At 50.3% G+C, this 6,977-nt stretch overlaps 1 protein-coding gene across 2 annotated transcripts in view; it reads left to right on the plus strand.

The window, feature by feature from the left end:
- The window catches only part of PTCH1 (patched 1), a 76,297-nt gene that overhangs the window by 1,117 nt on the left and 68,203 nt on the right, over positions 1–6,977 (plus strand). The gene's annotated exons all lie outside the window — the stretch shown is intronic.

The following is a 6,977-nucleotide window of genomic DNA, read 5'->3' on the forward strand; positions in this document are numbered from 1 at the left end:
CAGCCGCAGGGAAGGGCGCACGCTCGCGCCCCGCAGACACGCTCTCGAGCCGGCACGCACGCCTAGGGGACCGGGACACCCGGGCTAGAAGAGACGCACCTTACCCACCTCCCCTCCCATGCTGCGGGAAAAGGGCCAGAGGGGCTTTTGGAGTTCAGGAAGGGGCGGTGGGTAGGAGAGGTGATGTGTGTGACTCTTGTGCCCACCGATTCCGGCGCTCGGGTGCCTGCCACCCTTGCAGAGGTGGGCGACCAGCCCAGTGCCGAGAGTGCAGAGTGCGGCCTCAGGGGAGCCCGGGGGCGGGCAGGACCGATTCGCACCTTACAGACCTGGGCCCAGCGCTGAACCCCCAGACCCCCAGAGACTGTGCCTCTGGGTGACATGCGCTGTCTCTCCACGTATTTACTAGGTTCATGTTTAAAATGATGCTAGCGTGTGGATGAGCACACTCTCATGGAAACTGATCTGTTTCCATCACCTAAGAAGAACTATATGGGTGGGTGGCTGTGGAAGACACCCACAGACCTGTTTTCCTGCACCTGGGAGAGAAGACCGTCTTCCTCCCTTTTTATCCTTTCTTCCTCCCTGGGGAGGAGAAATGCAAAAGAGCTAGACGTAAATAATAAAAAGCCACAATGGGTGGCTCTAAATATTTGATAATTGGATCACTAAGGTCTTGAACTACCACAATAGTCCTTTTTCAGCATTCTGTGTGTGTTCATTTCTTTTAGGTTTTTATTTATTTGTGTGTTTATTGGCCACAGTAGTTCAGCATGCAATTAATCGCCTTCACAAAGAAAGACAATGCTTTATGGTGTCATCGTTTCTTACTGCAACTTAAAATTTCTGGGTGGTACTCAGGATAAATTGTTGCCTCAGGTGCATGGAGTGCCCAAGTTGTAAAACAAGGGGCTTTCAATTGTGAGTTTGTGTGTGTTCCAGTTGTCACCCAGCTTCCTTCCACAAGGCTATAAAATGCCTTTAAGTCCATGATCTGTTTCAATTAAAATGTTGAATCAAGGTAGACATCAATAGGCCCCGCCATTCTCAATTTGGGGTATTAGCTTCATTTCAAACTCACTGTGAGAGGTGTATCTAATTTCTGGTTATAAAGTAGTCATAATCTGACAAGCTATTTGAACAAAACTTAGAACCATTTGGAATTATTTTGTGAAAAGAAAAAGGCTGTTTTACAAATTATCTTCAACTTTCTACAGATAGATAAACTGATGAGGTTAATCAATGTGGATTAAAATATGTCTCCCGTTTTTATCCTCCTTCCTCTCTCTCTCTCTCACACACACACCTTTTATTTTCTCCAGCCTCTGCCACAGTGTATAATGCCCTATTGAGACGTGTAGGCGTGATGTGTAAACCGGATTAGCAGTATGAAAGAAAGACACACAATAAGCTGGAATTGTTTTACTTCCCTTTCATTTCTCATGCCTATATTTCTAATAAATTTGTTGCTCCAGCAGTGGGTCAAAGGGATCATGTTGCTCAGCTTCTTTTTCATGCAGGACCCAATGGCAGAGATCACTGAAATGAATGGTGTGCCTCCTAGCAAACGCAAAGCTTGATAGAGATATATTAGACAGGGAGATAGAGGCGAGGCGAGGGAAGGATGCAAAACATGTTCAAAGTCTGTGTGTTTCAGGAATACATCTCTATCCATTAGAGGAAAGCAATGTGGGTAAGAATATATTTGGAGAAAGGGGGATCAATGCAGGGGTCAATGCTCTGTTTTCTTTCAAGTTCATAGTAGGCTCTGAACATTCTCTCAGCAGTTGGTGACATGCTTAGCGAGAGAATACCAATAGCTTTTGGCAATACATAAAGTCTAATTCCCCTTTCAAGCTAGTATTTAAACCTGGAGTAATCAATGTGGAGATTTCTGGGACCTTCTCAGGACACTCCCCTCTGCCGCTTTCCCCACCCCCAGCTCACTGTAAGCTCAAAAAATGCCAGTGCTCCCGGGTTTGTGCTGTAGACCCTCATTTACTCCTTTGTGGAGTTAGGAGCAGCTTCCCATTAAAGGAGATCAGGGGTAATTAGCAGCATTATTTTGACAAGTTGGCTAGAGCTGTTCCCTTTCCTCCAGCCTGGGGAGGGGGGTAAATAAGGGGAGGAAACAGAAGGTGGAAGGGAGTAGGGGAGGGGAGTCAAGCCCAGTAGTTTTACATTTTGTAGCTGCTGAATCTACCCCCACCCCGCCCCCGACTTCCCTGAAACCTTTTAGACTCATTTTCTACCATCACCTTTTAAGAATATATAAAAGCTGCCAATGAGAAAATAATAAGGCATTCTTAGGGAGCCAAGAAAACGTGGTGGATGGTGGTACACTGGCTTGAGTTGAGTCGACTCAACTCTTATTCAAGGTACCTGCTTGGAACTTCTGATGCCCTGCCTTGACCATCACTCACATCCTGTATCCTGGGCTCCCTATGCAGTAAAAGAATATTGCATCAAATCCCCAATGCTTCTGTCCATCCCACCCTCTCAACAAGAATACTGAAGGACTTAAAATCATGTTTGCAATTCCTTGTATTTCTGGAAGAGAGTATTAAACTCAGTAGGCAAAATTATAAATGGCCCCAGGGTCAAATTACTGTAATACATTTATACTCTGCAAAAGTTAGCCAAATTACATTGGATTTTAAAGACTCATTTGGTTTGATCTGAGAAACCAGTGAAAAGTTAAAATCTCACTGTGGTTTTTCATAACTCCACCAAGTCCGCCTCCTACAATTGCTTACCATTGGAACATCCCAACACAAAGGGCAGATGTTTTATTTCATTGTCATCATTTGGATAATCTGATGTCACTTTTGAAATGTGTGTGGCGTGGCCATGGATATTTGTAGTATTGGAACAGAGTAGTGGGGAGATGTGACGGAATCCAGAGAGCTTAAGGCATCTGCTTTGAAAACTACACACTCCAATGAAAAGTCTTGGATCATGACTGGGAGACCAAAATGACAATTTATGCATTGAGATGCACTTTACCTGGAAAGGGGAGATGGAACACTCAGCTCTTGCTTCATAGAGGCTGGCAACTCCTGCTGGCTGATAAGGCCCTAAGTTCTCACTTATTTGGTAACTGTCACAAGGGGTGCCAGGAGGCAGAAGGGCCATTTAAAGGGACTGTCTTCCCAGAGGACACCTTAGCAGGTCTGGCTGCCCCAGTCAGCCTCATCTCAGGTCTGTGGAATCCTTGTGGGTTAGTTGAAGTTAACAAACCCGGTGTGGCACAGCAGTCCCCAGCACAGGGCATGCATATTAAAGCCAACAATGCTTACAAATGTAAATAAGGGCAGATTGATTAGGAACAACATTATTGCTGGGAATGTCGCACTCGCATGCATCAGCAATGAGGCAAATTGGGGGCAGCCTCAGCCCTGACCACCCAAGTCGAGCAGGCTTTTACACTGGCTCCTCTTCCCTTTCTTAAAACGTTACAGAAACAAGGCCAATTAGATCCTCAAAGTAATTCATCTCTGAGTATGAAAAAAGCAGACCACAGGGGAAGCGGCGGGTGGGGGGTGGGGAGATTAAGATAGCGCTCGTTAGAGCCGAGGCTCCGGAGTGCGTCCTGGAACCCACGGGGAGAATTTACAGGCGGGACCATTGTCTGAGATGCTGAAAAGTTAACCCATCAAACAGCGGGCGAGTGGGCTCGAGGCACTGAAAGCTCCGGGGATCAATGTTCAAAACGTTTAGGAATTAAGTCAAACTAAGGGATATGGGCCTGAGTGGAAAAGGCTTTGCCACTGAAATGACGTGCATGTGGCAGCCGCGGGAACCAGAGGACATGCAGCCGCGTGCGGAGAGTGAGGCGGATCCATTTCGGGCACACTGCTTACCATTTCCTTCCAGAACTCCTTCATCCAAGCAGCCATACCGAAATCCCTCTAGTAAAAGATTGAGACGAAACACTAATAGTTTTGGGCCAAAACGTGGTGGAAAAGTTTGAAAAGACAAACATAGCAACGAGTCTATGGCTACATGATTCCTTGCCCTCCAGCAAGCTTGAAATATAAAAAGGCTGACAGGCAAAACTAGAGGTACTACCCCCCTCCCCCAGTTTTTAAAAAGCAATTTCCAGAAGCAAGCACACAATGGTTCGACTTGAAGTGTCTGCATAACCGTTCAGTAAGAAAAGCTAGAAGAGTAAACTTCTTTTCCTGTTTTGTGCTATTTATCAAACCTAATAAACATCAGGATCGTACTCAAAGATGAAACTGGAAATGTGTGGAGCCGTCTGCGCTCTTTATCAACGCAGTGTCACTTTCGTCGCACGCTGCCCGCCTGCCTTCCGAATTTCCGCAGCCCTTCCCTGAGCCACTCACAGAATCACGTGCTCCTTAAGTGGTCTGAGTTTTGAATTTCCGCGCTGGCCCGGTGCTCAGGTCCCCCTCCGGATCCCGCGAACGCCCCCAAATACCTCCACCCCGTCTCCTTCTCTTCCTCAGGACATCCCGCCCTGCCCCCGGTACCGCACACGCTTTGCGGGTTAGGGGGTCGGGGGCACGGCCTCCCCCAGAAGCCGAGGAGGAGAGGCTGGAGGGAAGGTGGCCAGGCTGGTGGGGGAGGGAGCGGGGCGAGGGAGGAAGGAGAAGGCGCAGGCCGAGGGAAGGAAGCGGGGAGGGGAAACCGCCGGGGAGGAAGGAAGGGGGCGGGGAGAGCCGGCGGACGGGCCCCCTGCGGGAGCCGCATGGACCGCCCCGGTGGCCGGCGCGCACCGCCGCAGCCCCTAGCGCGCCCGGGCCGACTGCGCGGGGCCGCTGAATGGGCAGGGACTCGTGAGCGCGACCATTGGCCGGCCGCGGGGAGGCGGCGCGGGCATTGGGCAGCGTAAGGGGGCCGGTCCGCCTTCAGGAATGTACTACGGCGCGTCCGGCACGTCCGTCCGCGCCGGCTGGGCGCGCGCCTCTCCTGGGCTCCCGGGAGGCCGCGTTGGAGGCCCGGAGCCCGCCGGGCGCACCCGCCTCCCTACCTGCTCTGCCCTGGCCGCGCGGGCGCGGGGAGTCCCGGAGCCGGGCACGCGCGCGCGCGCACCCGGGCACACGTGCGCGCGCACACAAGGCCTCCCGGCGCGGGGTCACGTGGCCACCGGAGCTCCGCCTTCTCCCTGCTCCTCCCCCTTTCCCTCCATCTGGGTTTCTTTCTTTCCTTTCCTTTCTTTCTTCTTTTTTTTTCAATGAACACACACCGTGTGCATCTTAAAGCCACACCGCCCCATTTCATGACTTCACTAGGCTTCTTGCTACTGCGGGTCCTACTGCAGTTCAACCCCGTTTTTTTTAAAAAAGAAAGTGAAGCAAGAAAGCGGGGGCTCCTATCGCAGGGAGGAACGTAGTAACTTGCAAACGTAAGAAAAATACATTCCCCTTTGCGAAAACAAAATTTTTTAAAATAAAAAGCCTAGTTGTGTAGACGTGTCTGACTCCAGGATCCACCTCAAAGGGTCGCGTGTTTTCCTCCTCCGCGGGAAGCGAATCCCCGGGATGTCTTGGTGACACTGGACGCGGTGTCGGGACAAACCCTCGCGATCCGCGCACAGTTTGTTTTGAATGAATCCAACATCGGGGCATTTATAATCTCCTACGTCATACTATTATTAAATATAACATGCATACCGGGTTTTGTAAAAAACTTGCTGTATAAACATCTGGTTAATAAAAAGGGGCGTACAAATGAACCCAAAATAATCAGGAAAACTTTACTCTCTCAAGGAAGCAATTACGTTTCTCTGAGTTGTAAAAAAGGATTCTGTTGTTTCTCTTTTACTTATGTCACATTCGAGATTCAAATAAAAACACCTCTGCCTCTACAAGACTGCTTCGGTGTCTGGATTCCACGTTTGTAGAACACTGACTCCTTCAAACCAAGACTGTACTGTCGGTTTTTTTTTTTTTTTTAAGTTGGGGGAGAAAGCGGCGGGGGGAGGGCAGACGGATTTGAAGAAAGGGTGGCTTTTCCTAACGTCTTTGCTTTCCTCTTTAACTTTCCATTCTGTTTATCTTAATGCGAGGCGTTGTTCCCTGCAAGAGCCTAAGTCTTCCCTTTAGTTATAAAAGAAAAGAGAGGAGGAAAAAAAAATCTGGCACACACTGGCGCACTATCCAGCACGCTGTCATTATTGGTGCAGGCCTGGGAATGCGAGCCGGACCTCCCAGTATTTGCTGCAGCTTGAGGCCAAGGTGCCTCTGAAAGGCTTTTCTTTGAGGAATTTCAGAAATTGTTTAAGCGCTTAAAAAAATATTACATTTCCCCCCGTGTCTACCGCGAGGCAAATGTTCGTGTGTGTGCGTGCGCGCGCGTGTGTGCGCGCAAAGGGCATCCCACAAAAAAGAAGACACTGTTGAAAAGAAAAGGAATAAGAGAGAAAGGAGGGGGAGCATTCCTTAATGGAAGTATTGCATGCGAGAAGGTTGGCGCTCTCAGAGGCTGCCCCGAAGCCGGGGATGCACACACTGGGTTGCCTACCTGGGTGGTCTCTCTACTTTGGTGAGCTGTTGCTAAGCAGCTAATAATAGTCATGTTTGCTGAGTAATTTCTGCCCTCCGCGAGCCAATCGCGTCGCAGAAACCCAAGCCATCTGACAGCCCCGGGGGCGGGAGCTCCAGCCTTTTTCTCTTTCGCTCGCTCTCTCCCCCTCCACCCCCTCCCCTCCTCCTCTTCTTTCTCCAAATGGAGAGAGTTCTTTTTTTTCTTCTTCCATCTCATCTATTGAATCAAGGAGCTGCTGCGGCCGCTGCCCGCTGCACACACACAGAGCGGAGTCCCCAGGTCCCGGGAGCGAGAGAGGCGCGCTGCACGGGGACAGAATGGTCCAGCGGGTTGCCGAGGAGCACAAGAAAGCAGAGTCCGGGACCGAGCAGCCACCGCGAACCCAGCAGCCAGAGCCCGAGCAGCCCGAGCAGCAGCTCCTGGATCCGCCACCGCCAGCAGCAGCCACCGCGGGAGCAGCGGCA

The sequence above is a fragment of the Colobus angolensis genome, unplaced genomic scaffold (genome assembly GCF_000951035.1).
Source record: "Colobus angolensis palliatus isolate OR3802 unplaced genomic scaffold, Cang.pa_1.0 Scaffold72, whole genome shotgun sequence".
Lineage (NCBI taxonomy): Eukaryota > Metazoa > Chordata > Mammalia > Primates > Cercopithecidae > Colobus > Colobus angolensis.